This window comes from Cottoperca gobio, chromosome 1, assembly GCF_900634415.1.
Source record: "Cottoperca gobio chromosome 1, fCotGob3.1, whole genome shotgun sequence".
In the NCBI taxonomy this organism is placed as follows: Eukaryota; Metazoa; Chordata; class Actinopteri; order Perciformes; family Bovichtidae; genus Cottoperca; species Cottoperca gobio.
This window is the reverse complement of record NC_041355.1, coordinates 13358643-13379022: the sequence shown is the minus strand read 5'-3', so window position 1 is coordinate 13379022 and position 20380 is coordinate 13358643. Positions and strand designations below refer to the sequence as shown.

The window sequence follows — 20380 nt, the reverse complement described above, 5'->3', positions numbered from 1 at the left end:
CACATAATAACCTCCAGCTGGTATTGTACACACACATATACATATGAATTCACACATGATGCATGTTTACCTCTTCATACTCCTCCATCTCCACCCTTTAAACTCCTTCCTAAACCCCTTCCTTCTTCTCCCCAGTAATCCTTCTGAAGCCCCGTTCCTACTCCTTCACCTAATTCTTCATCCCCGCCTCACACTCCCTCTCGTCTGCAGTAAAGGCAACGACACAATCACCTCTCTCATCCATCAGAGGGCAGACAGACAGACAGACAGACAGACAGATGCTTAATGCTCCACTACCGCGCCAATCTCCTCGCATTTCCATACCCACATTTAATTACTGCAAATTACATGCAGTTTAATTATTATGGCGTCGGAGCTCTACTGTTCATTAGCTTAAAAAAAAGCAGCACTGAGTGCCGACACAAAAGAGTGGGATGTTTTTTTTGGCTGCACAATGTGAATGGAAGTAACGATGGGAGTGGGGTTTCAGGGAAATTAAAATGCAGCAAATGAAGCATTAAAGGAAACAAAATATCATGTTGGTTATAAAGTAATGAATGAATGAATGCCAACGATATAAACGACAATTTAATAAGATGCATGACCACATATGATGGGGATGATCAATACGCTATTGTGCACCCTAAAGAATACAATAGAACAGAATAGAATCAGCTGGTGATGGTGGCAAAAAAGAAACCATTTTGCTCAATCTCAATTCCCCCTGTTGGTTAGGCTTTTGAAATATTTATTGTTCATCTGGTTTTGACATTTTCTCACCATTCATCCAGCGATGTCAAGGCAAATTGGATTCCATAAAGGGAGATGGGATAGATGAGAGGATATTAAAAGACACAAAGAAAGACAGACAGCTACAATGCCTATTAATGCTGACAGCTTCAGTCACTTCTTTGAGCGCTTCTCTGTTTCGAAGTGATCGAGAAGGGGATGAAGAAAGAGTCGACTATGACTGTAATCTAGCTCTTTGTGTCTCAAAGGTTCAACTTCAATTCAACCCTCATCCTTCGGTGTGAGTGTCCGCCTATAGAGTCTCTGCACGCTGTCGTTTTATCTGATTTGCACTTTTTGTTTTGCAGATGTCACATTCAAAGTGACAAGAGATCTTGTCCACTTTGTCCCCTCTCTATTCCTACAACTGTCCACCCTTTGGCCATATGAAATATCCTCACTAATTCTTCCTCTTCTCTTTAATTCTCTGTCACTCTTGCATTTTCAACTTGTTCCCCCCATTTCATCTTGATTCATCACAGTTTACCTTATGATGATGACAGAAGATGAAAGAATGGCCTCACCGAGCTTGCAGACACACAAAGCGGTTGAAACAGACAAATAAAAAAACAATATTTTAATAGAGACCAAATTGCATATACACATATGCAGAAGGAGAAGGCTGTTGACAAGTGCAGTGTGTCTGCGTGGGTGTGTTTGTTTCTTGGTGAAACTGTGATGAAATGGGGTGATAGCGATTGCTGTTTCAAACGGAATACAAAACAATAGATTTATTCATCAGATAGCATTATTCCTCTTGGAATTACAAATGCTGAACTGAAAGGCGACATGTACGACCTCCCTTATAATTGCTAACACACACACACACACACACACACACACACACACACACACACACACACACACACACACACACACACACACACACACACACACACACACACACACACACACACACACACACACACACACACACACACACACACACACACACACACACACACACCGTAAATGCGAACATGCAAGCACACTCATCCCGACATGCTTGACAGACACAAGCCTTGGCCATTATTACCATTTCCACCACCTACTCAAGCCGCTGTCTCTCAGAAAGCATTTCTCTGTTGACGTTCACTACTTCAGCACAGCTCTGCTGTTCAGAGCGGACAGACACACAGCCGCGGGGGCTCCTTTCACCACAACCACGTCAATGTAGGTTAGTGTGACAGAGCATTGTGTTCCACACCGAGACTGGCAGAGACAGAGAGGTTGAGTGTGTGGGTGTGGGTGTGTGCGTGTGCGTGTTAGATGGGGGGTATGTGTAACGTGACCTTTTCGCTGTTCTGTGTGACTGAGTGTGCATGTTTGGCTACGGTGTATTCACAAATGTGTATGTGTGTTTGTATGAGTTGGTCCTACATGATGATTTGTCTCATTGAAGAATTTCCTGGAAAGATGAGAGAGGAAATAACAGGGATGCGGCTGCCACAGTGGAGAATGTGGTCAGCTCAACATGCACACCATATGGGATGGATGGTAGAGATGGGAAAAATGTCCATGTATGCACTTAAATTAGATTGAATGACTTTAAACAACAGTCTTTGGCTGATGATAGGCATCCATATTTGTCAGGTTTTCAGGAACATAAATATTATTAAGCGCCATGTCAAAGTTGGGCCTCAATGCGAATGCTATTTATAAGACAGAAACTAATGACTTAATAACTGTACGTTGGATACACTGTGAACAAGGCATAACTCTCCACACCAGTTAGGACTGAAGAAGACCGCAAAATGTCTTAAATTAAAGTCATGGAGTCAATGTTTGATAGCTTTTTCAGCTAAATAACTAGGCAACAGGTGAATTAAGTGAAAGTACAAATATTCTCATTATTACATTTGACCTATTGTCTTCTAAACCTAGCTGCTTATACTATATATGCATACGCAAGTGTGCTAATCAGTAGCTAGCTTAACAGATAACATGTTAGCTAGCTAACATAATCTAAAATAAAATAAATCTCAAAAGAATGTCTAAATAGTGTGAAAACAGAACAATGAAGTACCTACGAGTAACAAGACGTCTTTACGACCAAAAAAAAATGATTTCCTTTGACGTAGTCATGAAATTACCTGGAAGGCAAATAACCTTCATACACAAACTTTCTATTCAGAACTATTGAGAGGATTGTTTCATTGTGCATTTAAAAAAAAGCTGCATCGAGCTGTTCACAACTATACATCAGACTGTGCACAAACAAAGCAATAGATGTCACTTTAGAATAAAAACCCAGTAGCCAGATTAGACCGCTTCCTTTGTGGCTGCCATTAAATTAATAACAGAACAACATTGAGAACATCATCAGTGAAGCTTGTTTGGCTTAGTAAGGGACAAATACATGCATCATAATAAGATGCTTAAGTAAGTTTGTAAAAATGTTCAAAAAAGAAAGAAGCTAATGTTTTGGACATCCATAGCCAAGCCCTAGGCAGTAATTACATGTGCTGTATCTTCATTGCCACTCCATTATCTTTCATTATATGACCCGAAGGCCTCCTATCACACAACATCACAATGAAACATGGTTACAGTGCAGCCCTGAGGGGAGAATATAGGAAAGATGGTAGAGCAAGAGAAGGACAGCAGTAAAACTGGTTAAAGTCAAGTGGATTTCAGCGGTCATCCACTTGGTTTTTGAGAAATAACAAGTTACATGCCAGAGGCAAGTGTCACATTTACTGTCATCCAACAGAATACATTCTGAACTGGAAAACTGCCATTAATGGGACCTTTCCTAGTGCTGTGCATTTTAGACTGTGTTTTTGCAACAGTTTTATAAAAGTGGTGATTAGGGTTGTCAACGAATATCCTGAAATGTAATATATATTCGAATTGTTAAGAAAAAAAAGAGATATTGAACATGAAAATAATAAAACAAAAACAAAATAGCAGCACTGCGGCTGTCTGCCTTGGCGCTATCAAAGCGAGCGACAGGAATACATAGAAAGAGAGCATCTGACAAGAGTTCAGTTCAAATCGGTGGTTGCGCTGTGCAGCACTGCGTCACAAGCTTTCCAATAGAAAACAATGCAATCAAACTGATTTTGCTGCTGACGGTTGCTAGCGTCACAATCAGTTAGGACATGAAGTCATGGACATAATGTGCAAAAATAGAAATTCAAATAGTTTTGGAAGGAATATTCAAATGTCATTTTTGGCCTGACATGACAGCCCTAATAGTGATTATGTGGAATGAAAAAGGATTTGCTTTACACTTTTTGCTTCTCCTTCAACTCTTTCACCACACAGTCAGCCGGTGCAGATACTATTTGGGCTAAGAGTACTTCTCAATCATTCTGTCCTTTGTCTCATTTGATTTTTTTCTCCCTCTCTTTCATGTGCTCACCGATTCTTTGTCCTCACAATTCCCGACTACTTCATACTTTCCTTTCTGGCATGTCTCACTCCCTCTTCTCCTAAATCTTATCCAATAGTCTCTATGTTTCTCTCTCGGGAACTATAAGTGTTTGTCTCTATAATTCAGCCCTTAGCAGATGTATTAGCATCTGTCAGGACTTTGCTCAGTGCCGAGGGCTTTGGCAGAGGCTGTTGTCTTTTGTTTTTGCTCAATGGCACACTTCAGCACCCTGGCACTTTCACTCATCTCGTTATTTACTCTGACTCACAGGTAATGAAGCAAAGGACTGGTGAAACCAAGTGTGAGAGAGGAAAGACATACCACTCTTGGAGCCAGAATGGACATCTGGCCATGTGATACTGAGAGGCTGAGTTGTAAACTAGGGATATACAAATGTTTACAGTCAAAATTAACAGCTGGGCTCAGAGCAATTTAGGTATACAGTGCAAACGGTGTTTATTTGGAGGCTTTTAGCCAATGGCAATAAACTGTGCCATGTGTTTTACAAAGCCAAAATAGAAACAGAGACACACTTTAGAAGCAACAACACAGTTGTTTCTAATGTGGGAAAACACTAGTCGACTGCACATATTTAATTTTTTCATATTGAGTTTGATTCCTTCAGATATGTATGAGAATATTATTCTCCCACATCCTACGAAAGGTTTTGTGGCTAGACTGCATCTTGTTAGAGTGCGAGCAGCTTCTATCCCCTTACTTCCCCTCAGAGTGCACAAAGTGCGAGTGTGGTGCTCTGAATTACCAAACACTATATTCTAACGGAGCTCAAACTTTTACAAACGGTCCAGTCTGTGCCAGAGTGCGCTCCGGCGCTCAGAGTAACTATTTACGAAAGTACCCTGTTAACACAAACTCAGTGCATCAGCTTACATTGACCGGGTTGGGCTCGGGGTGGGGGAGACAGAGACAAAGGTACGGAGACAAGAGAGGCCTCTGTTTCAAATTGACACTCCGTTTGTAATCTGCAACAAGCTGCCGCGCCTGCCTGCTCCATCTCTGTCTAACACACACTCACTCACATATACACACAGGCAAATTAACAGATACATATACTAAAGCTCAGACTCTGATCTGTCTCCCTCACAGCTTAATCTGACAGCCGAGTCAGCTTCAATAAACCTCGGTTTGCAGCTGAGGCTCTGCGGTCTCTGCCTAATTGCATTATCTGTCAGCTACCTGAGACACTACTGTGTTTTATTCTGCTGATGCTGACATAGAGATGAAACGTTAGTTATTTTAGAGCGAGATTCGGAACAAAGTGCGTGCTGTGTCAACAGCATTGCTGGCAATTTACTGTAAAGTTGGCCCAGTAGAAACATGTGCATGCCGCACTCACACTCACAAAGAGGCAAATCATGCAAATCATAACACCATGCATGCGAAGAACACACTAACTAAATCCCACAGGATGGAAAATCAATCATTTACTAATTCCCCCGTGCCGAGGATGATGTTCTTATGAAATATTGAGGATAGCGAATGCACAGTTCCGAGAGTAGATTGTGTATGTTTGTATGTTCTCTAATTTATGCTGTAGAACGTTTTTTTCTCTTAAATTCATTTAGTTAATCTGCTTGCATGAGTGTTGTTACAAGTAAAGACTGACCCACTTTTTGTGCCATTCAGTCTCATTGCTTTACAGCAGCCTGCCAACTGTAACAATGCCAATTAAGTCTATTTGAAGATGAGCCATTACACACAAAGTGATATAAACCTAATTTAGTGTGGTATCACTTTTAGATCATGAAATATGTGTTGGTCCTTAAGAGTGCAAAATGACATTTGGTCAATGACATTTTCTTTTTTTTATAATTTCAAATATGGTTATAGACCTCCAGCGGTTACTTGTCTCGGGAACTATAAGTGTTTGTCTCTATAAGTGTTTGTCTCTATAAGTCAGCCCTTAGCAGATGTATTAGCATCTGTCACGACTTTGCTCAGTGCCGAGGGCTTTGGCAGAGGCTGTTGTCTTTTGTTTTTGCTCAATGGCACACTTCAGCACCCTGGCACCTTCACTTGATTTTGATTCTAAATAACCTCAAACATAGTTCGGCATTGCTGTGCTGCAGTTTCTTTTACTAATACCGTAACTCTCTTTCTGTGGTGTTGTGATGCTGGATATAATAAACAATGTGCACTTGAGAAATGGCTGTAGCCAAAGTATATATATATATATATATAAGCATATTGGCATTGAATTGAGACTACGTATTCCTTCCACAGCCCACCTTTGTCCAACAAATGACGATACGTTGTCACTTAGACACAGTTAAACCCAAACAGATTTTGTCTGGTTGTTGACAGCAGTGACACTGATTGGTCTGGTAATGATAGTACAGTATTGATTTGTTCAGCTGCAGACAGCAGATGTTTCATTTAAAAAGAAGAGGCAGTGGTCCGCAGAGCGGAGTCCGCTGGACACAAGAAATAAGACCTAAGTGAGGGAAACACATGAGACAAACTAATGCTGAAATTATGAGTCCGTGATAGGCGGACACAGCAGTATTTTATGTTATTGAAACCTCGTTGAAACATGGCAGCAACAGACGGCTCACTTCTTCTACAAGACATCCAGAGCAGAACAATGTAACGGTCTTCATGTTACATGGCAGATGGCAGCAGAGACAGAAAGCCATATGTATTCATAATGTATAGAGAAGGCAGAGATAGGGACTTGTGTATCCCTTATGTTGTGTTTGGGTCTGCCGTGACCCGTTTCAAGTAAAACATTATATAATAACTCTCTTTTTTTATTGGCTTCACCATTTTAGCCAATTCTGAAGGGGTCTCTTAAAAAAAAAAAAAGACCCAGCAGTGCATCAAAATGTTGAGGTTATGAATGCATAACAAGTCAGTTATGATGTAGTAAAAACAATATTGGATGATAGTCATTATTTTTGACCGAGTTAAATCATGGGTCAAAATTGAGCCGCGAACACAAGGGATAGAAACAGCTTTCGAACACAACACAAGGGATATACTTACAGGAATAAACCAGTGGGCATCATAGATGGGGGGGAGGGGGTTACAGATAAACAGATCTATAATTTATATGGTCAAAACAATCTCTCAGGACCATAGAAAAAAAAAACTGCTCTACAGCTGGGTGCATTTAAATGTAGATGTAAAGTACCTTTAATTGCTGTTAACATTTTTCTCGAATGCAGCATGGATTTTATTTGCAAAAAGCTCTGTTGAGGGGCTTGAGACAATTTTCTACATCGACTTGCTAAACTGCCTGAGCTCAGCTGCCTTCAAGAGCTTGTGCGTATGTTTGTCTGTATATATAAAAAGAGAGAGAGAGCGAGAGCGAGAGCGAGAGCGAGAGAGAGAGAGAGAGAGAGAGAGAGAGAGAGAGAGAGAGAGAGAGAGAGAGAGAGAGAGGCAAGTCCTATGTTTGGAAATAACCCGGCTATTGATTTGTATGTGTAAATAATCTACATCATGAACTAATGGGTTTATACGTATTCCCATATTCCCCGACCACAGGCTGCTGAGTCGGACACATTTCATTTTTCTCAGACTGATGGGAGCCGCGGAGACTGACGGCGCCTTTAGCGGGTCCATTAAGAAAATGAGATCGATCAATCAAAAAGGATTAATCCAACTTGATCTCCCAGAGGCAGATAAAGAAATGTATAACGGACCAACACACCCACATGTTGGCAGGGACAAAAACAACATGTTGCCACCGTACTTACGCGCTCCCACCAACATGTAGATGCACACATACAAAGCACTTCATGATTAACTCATTTCGAGTTACTGTACAACATTGTCTCTAACTGCAACTCAACTTGTACTTAAAGAGAACATCATTAAACTCACAGTATTATTTGTGAATCCCATGAAAGCGACTGTACTCCACCACGTAGGTTGTAAAGAGAGTGTTTCTGACAAGGAGAAATGGTTGCGCTTGTTAAAGCTGTTTCCATTCAAACGTGATGCATTTCTCAGCAAACGAATCTACTGAATGTTACACGACAGAAACAAAGAAGAGATTTGGGAAAACCTTTTAGAAATTGCTTTTTTTCCCCTGTTGTGCTTCAGCATGTCTTTTATTTACTAAGAAACGGATGGTCCCTATCATCCGAGCTGACAGGTAATGCCATTTTAACTTTCCAAGAGAGAGGAAGAGCCCAAGGCTTGGCAGTACAGCTCACACACACACACACACACACACACACACACACACACACACACACACACACACACACACACACACACACACACACACACACACACACACACACACACACACACACACACACACACACACACACACACTACCAGATCAGCTCAGTAAGCTGCTAAAAAGATGCTGCAGTGAAAGAAAACCGTTAACAGGCAGGCAGGCAGCATGTACGTCTAGGTAAAGGATTGAAGTGCTAGTTACTAGTGGTGGGCGGATCGATCTAAAATATCGATGTATCAATACCAAGGTTGGTATCGGTATTAGTCGATACTTCATTTTCAGTTTCTCTTCTTTACGTTCAGTACACAACTACCGTTAAATCACCTATTAAGAGGTGGGCGAATTTACCCGAAAACACCTACAAACGACATACCCAAAGTTAATTAGAAGCTGCTCTTCAACCATTTGCACCAGCTGCATGATTTTGGTCTCATTCAAAAGATAACTCTCTTATTGTTCTTGCAAAACAGTGAAGACTCACTCCAAGTTCTTCTGGCACTGAGTAATAGTGGTCTGAATATACTGAATTTGAAGAAAATACACTCCGCCAGAATGTCTTTGTTGAAAAAGATATCTGAAGATGGGTACAGCTGGTAGTCCCGAGCTGAAATACACAATAGAAACATAGAACCAAGTGTTATCAAGTTCACCACCAAATTTCAGATAAAAAGGGATAAAACTTAATTTCTTAGACAGGTTTTTCTAAGAGTAACACCAGGCATACACCAACTGTGCAATATGTACATATTATAATATTTATTAATAAATATGAATTTTATTTATTTATAAATAACTATTATATACCCATATTCCCTGTTAGTAGTAATCACACAGAGTAAATATAAACACATTTCTTTTTTGTATTTTCTTCTGAACAATACATAATAAATATAATTATTTTAATACATTTTATTTTGTAAAAACAAACCATGGGAAGTGATGCATGTAACGTTCATTGTCTATACGATACGTGCGCCACCGGGAGTCTGAGCTGATCCAGGGTCAGTCTGTCAATGAAAGAAGTGGGCGGGCACTTCCTTATCAAGTTGACACTCATTGGCGCATGAAGTTTGTAGATAAGCTAAAAAAGCTCCGATTGGCTCAAATGAAGTGTCAATCTAACGCTAAGCTTCCGCCTAACATTTAGGAAGTAACTGGACAGCGCTGAATGCACAAGATATTACGTTATGACAGTTTATGATAAAAAAAATGTAAAAATCGATCAGTTGATTTCCCAGATTGCAACACCTGTTCATGGGCTTTTATCGAGGTGACGTTGTTCACGGTGGATATCTTTTTACCGGAAACAAACGTACATCTGGCAATGGCTGATGAGCGTCTTTTTCAAAATATTGCTGAAAAGAGGATATTTATGAGGCTTATAGGTAAGTGGGCTTAAAGTTATGATTTTGAGTGTGCTTGCTAGTTTGAGGAGCTGATTGTACCGCTGTTGTGATTTTCATCTCAATATTAAAATAGACGAGATTCAAAGCTTTCCAAAAATATAATATATATATTTATATTTTTGGAACCTCCCCCCACACACAAACGAAACGAAAAAAAAGAATCCCGCTACGCTACGCACCGCACACGTATTCTATTGATTTCTATGAACATTATCAACACAATGAATTACTGTCTCACAATCAAGAACACCCAGTGCCAAGAAGGTAATACACAGAATTAAACACACATGAGCATGTTGTAGACTAAAACAATCACAATTTAAAAAGTGAGAAATTGTAATGTAATCACCTGCCAGATCGCTGAAAGGACTACTCTGGATTTATTAATAGTCTTTCAAGCTTTTAGGTTGTAGAAAGTCCTCTTTACAAATAGGCTAGATTTTATTTTGTATGAAGAGTTTGCAAATAAAATAATGTCTTGTAAATGGAGAACAAAATGCTGTACAATGGTTCAACCAGACTGACAGGTTCCCTGTTTCTGTGTCAAGTTAACAATAATGCCTGAAACAAGCTTGAAGAGACCATGGACCCCAGGAAGAGTAGTTTCTACCTTGGTAGTGGCTAATGGGGATGCAAATAAAAGTAAAAATATGCAACAGCGTAGGAACATCGACTAAATGGTAGTCGTAGTCATAATTTAATCATTATTCTTTAGGGGCCAAAACTATTTCAGTGTCAGAATTATTTAATTGTTTTTACTTCTCTTAAAATAGCTATTGAAGGATAGAAAAACATCAGCATAACAGCTTATTCCAAAGATTTTATACCCTCTTTTTTACCCATTTTTAGAACAAGTAACCAGCGATTTGATTATTTAACATACAAGTGAGAGGTGGGATTATCTAGACAAGAATTTAAAACCCTACTTATTAGTTATGCCTCCTCCTTCAACTACTGGCCAAAGTTTTATCAAAAAACATACAACTATACTTCATAGCTGTACAACATTAATTAGTTATTGGACACAGATGCTGATAAGACAACCATTAGAGAGCTGTTGTGAGTCTGTGAGACAAGACTGGCGGCCAACATCAACAGCATCGTGACATTATCACGCACTGCTGACAGATGTGCAACATATCGGCTATTATCGTCGCTGCTGGCGTGATTATTGCTGCCACGTGATTATTGGAAGCACCGTAAGGCTTGACACATGTCTGTGAGTGTGTGTTTGTGTGTGAGATGTGCGGCAGAGAGAGCGAGAGAAACAAAGGGCGGGGAAGAGAGATGCAGTGAGGTTGACCGTAATTTCAACCGACTGCGTGACGAGTGGGCAAAAGAAAGTGTTTATGCAGTTGTGTTTACAGCACACATGCATATTAATTTAGCTTTGCGCCCATGTGTATCCTACTCCTTCAAAAGGAAAACATCTCAGCTGCCCTAGACTGACCCTTCTCCTCCTCTCCTAAACTCTCAGCAATCACTCTCTCTTCCTTTCACCTCAGCCCAGACAGTTCATCTCCCAAACAAGGTCTTCACTGACACACTGACACACACACACACACACACGCACACGCACGCACGCACGCACGCACGCACGCACGCACACATTTAGATGAGGTTAAGTCGACCTGTCTATTGCTTGGACAGACTCACTTGAGCTCCTTTTTCTGTGGTCAATGTGCTTCTCTCATGATCTGCTTTTACCTGTCAGGAGAAGCTGTGGTACGTGTTCATCTTTTTCAGGAATGGGGAGGTTTGGGGTAGGGTAATGCATTTTTTCATACATGATTGTGTTACATAAACATATATATGTTTTGTATATGGACGTTCAATTATGTGGAGTCTTCTACACGTGGAAGCAGTGGGCTCCAGTAAAACTGATTTGGTTGTTTTCTACATGAAAACTCACATCAGTAATTGATATGGCTGGTACATGGACAACCCATGCAGGTAATTATACTTCATTAACCACACTGATTGTGTCCCAGTGTGTCAAAATGTAAAACCTGCTGACAAAATTAAATGATATTTACTGCTCTCGAACTAGAAGCCAGATGAAAAGACGATAAGAGGGAGAAAAAGAAAGAGGCATATTGACATGGATGGAAAGAGATGATGCAAATCAAACAGGAAAGTATTGCACTGTGAAACTGAACAAGCAGAGCAGAGTTAACTCTTATTAGAGCGAGCTCTCTCATGCATTGTTTTCTTTTCATCTGTCTATCTTTACTGCCCTAAGAGACTTGTCACTTCCTCCTTGCAACATTTCCTGAAATAGCACCAGGGCCCTCATAGGCATTGTGCTGCTACAGTATATAAGCACCAAACAAAGCCCTTCACTTACATTACATACAGTATAAGGGATTTACTGTGCCACCAATTTAAAATCAGCGTTGGTAACATAATTTATTTATGATAGTTTATGCACGATTTGTCTAAGCGGAGTTCTCCTCTCTACCCATTTTTACCAGGGGCAGTTTTATTTTTTTGAATTTCATACAATTAGAGTGTGGCATGTCCTCTGCCAATTTTACAGCAGTCGCCTGTCGCAAATCCCTTGTAATGCTCTTTTTTACGTGTGTCTTCTTGAGATAAGGAGAAAGGTAGGCATGAATGAGTACAATCAGTTTCCTTGTTTGAATTTTTAAAATATTAATAGTCAGATATTACTGAATTATTCATACAACTTGTCAAAAATGCTTCTTAAACAACTGAGACTATGATTAAAAGGTATGTAATGCTAATGTTACTGCAAAATTAAATTTCCCATTACACTTCCTTTGTTCCCTGTGGTAAACTCAATGTTGCCACGTTCCTACCATGGCAGTACTTTGTGTGCAGTGTTTTCTTTGAAATCCTTAAAGCTGAAAGAACCGTGATTCCTTCTCAGTTTACTGCATTGAGGCAATGTTAGTGTGTATTTTCCAACAGATGATACACTATACACAAGACAGACACTTGATACACAACAAGGTGCAGTGTGGAGGCCCTGAACGCTCCAATGTCATGGCAATGGTCTCATTGATTTACAGTATATATATTCCAAAAATAGACAAAAACAGTGATGATTTATCAGTTATAAAAATGCTTCATTATTGCCGTTGGCATCTTAGATTCTTGAGCGTACCTTTGCGCATATATCCATCTTTCAAACCATCTCTGGAAAGATCATTTTAGATATTTTGGGGGAATGGGGGAAAAGACAACACAAGAGGTAAGGTACCCTGCACTGGCTTTCTAATGTAGTCTCCAATTGATGGTTGTCTGCTAACCATCTGAAACGAAGCTTCTTAATTTAGAGTCAAATCTGTCACTTTGAAGGTGTTAAAAGGGTTCAGAAACCTTTTTTTCTTTGCCTTTTCATCACGCTCCCACTATACTTCTTCTGTCAAAGAAATTAATTCCCCTGCACTGCAGCAATCATTCCTGTCACTTTTCAGACAAAGGCAGAAGTCGGGTTTTCTTGGCAGTGAAATAACTGTCCAACTGCATTCAACACAGGCACGTGTTAGAGAGGGGGGGTGGGGGGGGGGGGGGGGGCGATAGGCAAATACAATTATTCAGTCTAAAACCGGGCATTTCGGAAGGAAAGTAATGAGAGAGAATGAGAAGCAGGTGGAGGAGGAGAGATAGTTGAGGGAAAAAGGTGGCTCGAGGAAAGAAATAATCTCAAGTCAAGCTTGGTGTGCTTTTACGACCTTATCAGCCAACACCAGTAAAGGGACCAGACAAATACAGCTGCATTTGTTCCGTCAACAAAGACATAATACAATCTGTAGCCTTCACAAAACTGTCAAGCAACGGAGGCCATGGCGTCGTAAACACCGTTAGTGTATATCGGCGGAAAGGAAGCACAAGCATGCTTGAGTATGACACTATCAGGACCCGAGAAAATAACCAGCTTATGGCGGAGGAAATGATGAGCTTGCGACCTATAGACAAAGCTTGATGCAGGCTGGGTAATTGAGACACCATATTGCTGCAGAGTAACCTTCCCAGAGACATAACCATAATATAATGTGCACTGGAGAAATTTCTCATTTACGGCCGGGTAATAGCACTTAGGTTGGAACAATGGCCTTCTCTACTTTTGGAAATTGGATAGGCTTTCTCATTAATATGTATTGGTGTCGGGAATGGGCTAAGGATGGAATAACACAGCGAATGGCCTGAAGTTTGCACAGAGGGGAAACAAAGTTGGGGGGGGAGAGTTACAGTTTATAGTAGTGTGTGTAAAACAGATACGGGTACAAACCTACTGATATAGAACAACTGAGAAAAGGTGTATGCAACTACTTTTTAAGGACATAATATTGTCACAATAATGTGCTTTGGTAAAAGGACTAAGGAATCTAACTTATTACATCCTGGTGATTGTTTTTGACCAAGTGCAAAGGGATCGTTTGTGATGACCTCACACGGATGGAACACAGTGTCGGTTCAGGCAGAGCGTTGAAGTTGCAATCTCACGAGCTGATTCATCAGATGTTTTATTCATGCTTTACCATTACTGGCTTGTTTAACAGCTGCTTAGCGACCAGCTGACTACCAACGCCCAATCATATTCATACAGCTGTGGCAATTATAACCTCATATACTCTGCTGTATCTGTACCTTCATGTCAACACCATTCCCTGCTGTAGCTCCCTCCACCACCCCGACCTGCCCCTTAGTGCCAGGTTATTTTGCATTTGTATATTGTAGGGGTCGAAAAATAGACCCGTCAGAAAGATTACCATAGTGTACGATGGTGCTGCCCAAATATGCATGTGTTTCTATGAAGCCTTCCCATGACTCTCTCACGACTACCAAATACAGCCTAACATGATTTACCAGCTTCCTTTAACCACAACCCTTTATCCCCGACACTAAATTGCTTTACGTACCACTACATACTTTATTTACCTCACCCGAAAGTCTAACCTTGGCCTTATCTAAACCTCATGGGATAGTTTGTTTTCCCGTAGCTACCCACACACTTGTGGATGCCTTTCCTGTGTCTCTGGGTGCTATTTGATTGTATGATGAATGTTCAGCTTTGCTTAGCTCAGTCTATGGATGGGAATCAAGAAACAGCTCGTCTCTAAAAGAGAAATACACCAAGAAAATGTTTTCAAAGCAACATTAAGTCGTCTTCAAGTTGTAATTTGTGCGTATTTGTCACTAATTTGAAAACAAAATACTACATGATATTACAACTGTGCTCCATTTCCTGTATGTGCACAAAGGCACATGATTGGTTTAGTTGAGCTTAAAGCGACATTCAGTATTGCATACCATCCGCCCTTCATTCACACCACACACACTCTTTGGTAATGCTGTATCCTAAATTACATAACAAATGTTATGAGTAAGGGGACTAAATCAGGTGTGTATTTCCAGTGGACATGATATTTTATTACATATTCCACACCTAAAAGAGCGAAAGAATTAACTAGCCAAATGTCTAGTGAATATTACCCGCCACTAAATATAGATTAACATTGTTTTTTCTGTCCGGTGAGTGATGCAAACATGCATTTTACTAGCTTTTGGCTGATGTGTCCAATTGTGTGCACTGATTTGTGGAAGCGATAGATTTGCCACCATATACTATCCAACTTGCTATAACCTTTATCCTCTTACTTCGAATGTTATTGTTAAAGTACCTGGTAAATAAGACTCCTGTAAATTAAAAGTTGCCTTAATTTAGAAGATTTTCCTGATCCGCTATCTTGTATACTTGTGAGGACACGCTTGATTAGGAACACACAAGTGCACAGACACACATACACCCCCAAACCATTTCATATTTTCGGCACTTAGATGATCGTTATCCAGAGAGAATCACAAACCCATAACCCCTGCCCCCACTACCACCACCAAACACACATAGCCCATTCTACCTCCCCAGGCTATGAGTGCAATGATAAAGTGTACTCCCCAACTGTCTCCCCTGCTGCACCTAGCACCGGCGACATGCAGAAGATTGTCATGCCATATTTGTTCGACAAGAAGCGATGGGAAGGAAACATAACTGCAGGGAATGTGTGAGAGAGATGAACATCCAGTGAGAAAAAAAAACATGAAAGGGGACCACAGAGCTGGGGGGGGGGTCTGATGTGCTCAACCGGTATCAACTACTGCATACCGATGTAATGAAATATGCATGCATAATAATATAATGCATAAACGTGCATATTCACGTAAGATGCAGTTACTTGTTAGCATTTCTCTCAGTTGAGGTCCTCTTAGGACACAAGTAAAAATGTCTTTTGGGAGTGTGACACATTGGCGTGAGTGTTTTTCTGACTGACGGCATGGAAACTTTCAGTCGAAACATCACAGCACTGAGTTTAATGTGAGCCAAACAACCATTAGTCTCGGCCCCTGCTTGGATCTGAGAACAGCAACATTTCCAAAGAGAGCGCTCTCCTCGTGGCGATTAGAAGTTTCTCATTTTATAAATCACACACTGTGTCAGTATTCTCAAGCAGTTAGTCATTAAACCTACAGAGATGAGAGAACTGCAGAATTTTAAACGGAGGCAAGAATATAAAATCAGATTCTCTCTCCCAGCAGGGACCCACCTAGACAGTGAGGAAGCCCCGAGTCTTTCAGCTAGAACAAACACTAGTGAGAAACATGCTCGGGGTGAAGGGACTGTCATGGGTCCTAGTTAATGTAATAAACTGTAGAGTATAAACAAGCTCCATAGGGAGGGCCTTTGATCAAGCCAACATCTCCCCTATATCTGATGTATTTTAATCTAGTGGGGGAAAAAAAAGTCTGGTCATGTACCTTTCTATCCTGCTTTTTCATCTTCCTCTTTTGTGAGCAAAGCAACCTCTAGAAATCTCATTCTCTTGCTTGATCACAGATTCACAAACAAACCTTCAATCCCTATTCTACTTCCACCTCCATCTTCCTCCCCCACTTTCACTATTGAGTCTCTACCTCTCCATCTCCGGCGCACAGCTCTTGATGAGTTTGTGAGTCACTGAGGAGAGACGGGGATGTGAGCGTCAACCCAGCACTGTGAACCTCCAGTGGAAGCTGATAATCCACGGAAGAGAGAGGTGGCGTTGAAATTCAGCTAATACCCAAACAATTGATATCAGTGTGACTCCCACTAAGGTGACAAAGCCCTACACAAATTTGGCTGTTATTGCGTGCAAACAGCAAGCTAATATCTGTGTACAAATGACTGTGGCACGATGCAAAAGATGAATCCGGTGAATTTGATTTAAATACAGAAAAGCATCTTGTCTACTTGTGTTCCCGATAGCCTTGTTGTCAACACATCACGCATAATAATTAGGCTTAGATGAAAGCTACTGACGTCATCAGACATCGTCAACTGAGGACATAGAAAGCCCTGTTATATAATGACATCTAAACACAGTGATATTTTAAGAAAAAGGAAATGGACAGCAGTGACTAAAGGATTGCTGTGGGCTACAAGGGACAAAACTGTTATGGATGTGTTGTCTGCAAGGGTTTGAATATGAGGCCTTCTTTAGCTGACAATGTCACTAAAATCCATTAAAGAAACGCACCTTTCCCATTATTGCGACGAAGCATTTCCATTTATAGGTTGTGTGTGCGTGTGTGTGTGTGTGTGTGTGTGTGTGTGTGTGTGTGTGTGTGTGTGTGTGTGTGTGTGTGTGTGAGAGAAGACTGAAGGCAAATGACAAAACCAAACAGCCTTTGACAGTTTGCTGTGTAGTGACACTTCTTAGTAAAAAGGCTCTGGAATAAAGCTTTTACAGATACATAATGCATGACATGCGTTGGAAACAACAACATTTTACAGTAGACCAATGCTAAAACAAGAGAACTGCTCTCGGGGGTGAACAACTTCAGTTTAGAAATTAGAGGCCTGTATTTATTGTCCACATATTTAACCCCATTTCCCATGTCTGCTAAGGAAACATTAATTTCTATAGAAAACACACATTTAATAAGATAATGAGTTAGCAGTATAATGGACAATCGTGTTATATATATATATATATATATATATATATATATATATATATATATATATATATATATATATATATATATATATATATATATATATATATATATATATATATATATATATATATATATATATATATACATACACATACATACATATACATACACATACATACACACACACGTCATATTTTCACATTGAAGGTTTGCCAGAAATGACATGTAGTTAATGAAACACAGGACTGTAACCGTGTGTGTGTGTGTGTGTGTGTGTGTGTGTGTGTGTGTGCAGGTGATGACTGGAGGCTTAATGAAAGGGCCAGTTGTTTTTGCAGGGCTGATTTGCAATGAGCAGATGGATTGGTCTCTCTGGTCTCAATCTTGTCCCACATTGCTGCTGTCGCCCCATTTAACAGCCAATTTCCTGCCAGCTCATCACAAACACACATACACACACACACACACACACACACACACGGAGGGAAAAAGCAGCAAAAGCAGTGTGAGGTAGTAGACCACAGAGATGTGCATTAAGGGAGAAAAGAGGGTGAAACATCGGGGCATGCACAAGCAGATGTACCCAGGCGCACTGTAGATGAGAGAGATACAGGCATCTTTTTATGCATAGACAAGCACAAAACTATTTAAGTCCATAAAGGGATACAGACAAACACATGTAGAGACACACACAAAGTAAACTCCTACGGGGAAGCACGGGTGGACACGATACAGTTTTTAATGAGCTTGCACCAGATGTCTTCCCAGGCTGCAGTGCACGACTAGATGATTAATCAAGTACATTTTACTAAGAAACACCAACACATACACACTAATCCTAATTTATCACACAAAACACAGTAATCTCATTTTATCACAAACACAGTAATCCCAAAAGCCACCCCCCCCCTCCCCCCCACTCCCTATTATCTCTCTCGCACAGAATGCGCCTCATTTTATAATTTGCTTCTGCATCTACGCATTCAGTCAAGTCTGCTACTTTCTGTTACCATTTCTACTGGTTCATCTTCCTCCTTTACAGATTACTGGCACATAATCAAACACACACCTGACTGAGTCACACTAATAGTAGCGCTTGCTCCATCTCTTACTTGCTCCCACACCCACGCAAACTGACAGATGAATGCTTCAGCCAGTGGTGTGCATACACACATGTTACACACGTGTGGAAGCGCCCTCAGAACACAGGATTTTTAGATTTTTTTTTTTTAACTGCAGTAGTGAGAAGTGGCCGGCCTCCACAAAACGACCTCTGACTTTCAATCTTCGCACATTGTACAGCAGGAGATTACAATGGTATTTTTTCTGCCTTGCCACTGGCAGTCAGCCTTCAGTTCGGGTCATGTGATATCGCTGGCCGGCCAATGTGCTAATAATGTTCCACTGGTGAGATATAGCTTTGCCAGAAGCAGCGACCAATGTGCAGTGTGGAAATGCATGCTAATTGGGGTCATATTTACTCAGTAATTTCACACTTATGTCTGTGTAAAAATGAACACCCTGAAAAGTATTTTAAGATTACTGTGTGATGCTTCACCTCCGGGTAATTTTAATGTATTAATTTCGCTCTCTCAGTTTCAATTTGCTTGCAAACTCACGATTCTAACCTCACCTGCTCTGCTCTTATGAATCTGTGCTTCTCATATCCTAATATGCATGCTGTTTAGTGCAAAGTGAAGATATTATTGTTCACTTAAGTGCAGGGGCAAGACCATGTTTCACCCTTACTTAATTTCCTGCACATTTTTTTGTCGTTTAATTTTTATCGGGTTTTGAAAGATTAAACAGCATATGTATCAAATACAATTGCGCAATAACCTACGAACAAACCAGCAAGGACACAAGCATACTGGAAAGCAAACGCATAGTAATGAGGATGTTCAACAGCACATGTATATTATACCTCTACTCTTTAGAACCAAACTAAATAAATGAGTAGAGCCGTGTCTAACCACTTTCTCTTTGTCAGAGTTCTCACAAACCTCTCCCCCACATCCCGTTTCTCCTCCTCTCACTCTCAATAAAAGGAACAACAGGGGGATGATAACACCAAAGCTCAGCGTGACGTGCCCCCACCCTGAGTCTCACTCCCTGGGTTCCTCAACGCCTCCAGGCCAAAAAATCGATCCCCATTCGACCCTCCGTTCATCTCCTTGTACTTGAACTACTTCATCCCAACCCTCAACCCCCTTTCATCCCTCTATACCTGACCCTTAAATCAACCCCTTCACCACACCATGTCTTTGTTGGTGATCATTTATTTTGTGCTTCCCTGTGGCTAACGTTAGTCCTCAACTCAACCACTGACTCAAGACAATCTCGGGAAATGTAGGGAAATTCAATGCATCATCAAACTGTAACTGCTTGTGTTAATGCACTTCCATATGATGGAGTCTTAAAGAGCATCCTGAGAGGGTTCAGGGGAGCTGTAAAATGCATTTTAGGCTGGATTGTTTATCGTTTCTCAGAAGTCATCAAAGAGTGGAGTGATTTCTGCTGTCAGTCTATCACCATTAAGTGGATTAATTCTGTTGTAAATTAAGCAAAGTTTTGTCTTGCTGTACAGCACTGTCAGCTGAGTAAATAACATTTTACCAAACACAT

The 20380-nt window shown here is 40.6% G+C and overlaps 1 protein-coding gene across 4 annotated transcripts in view; it reads right to left on the bottom strand.

Annotated features, from left to right (window-relative positions):
• LOC115013261 (alpha-1,6-mannosylglycoprotein 6-beta-N-acetylglucosaminyltransferase B-like) overlaps positions 1–20380 on the bottom strand; it is a 98845-nt gene that overhangs the window by 72324 nt on the left and 6141 nt on the right. The window lies entirely within an intron of this gene.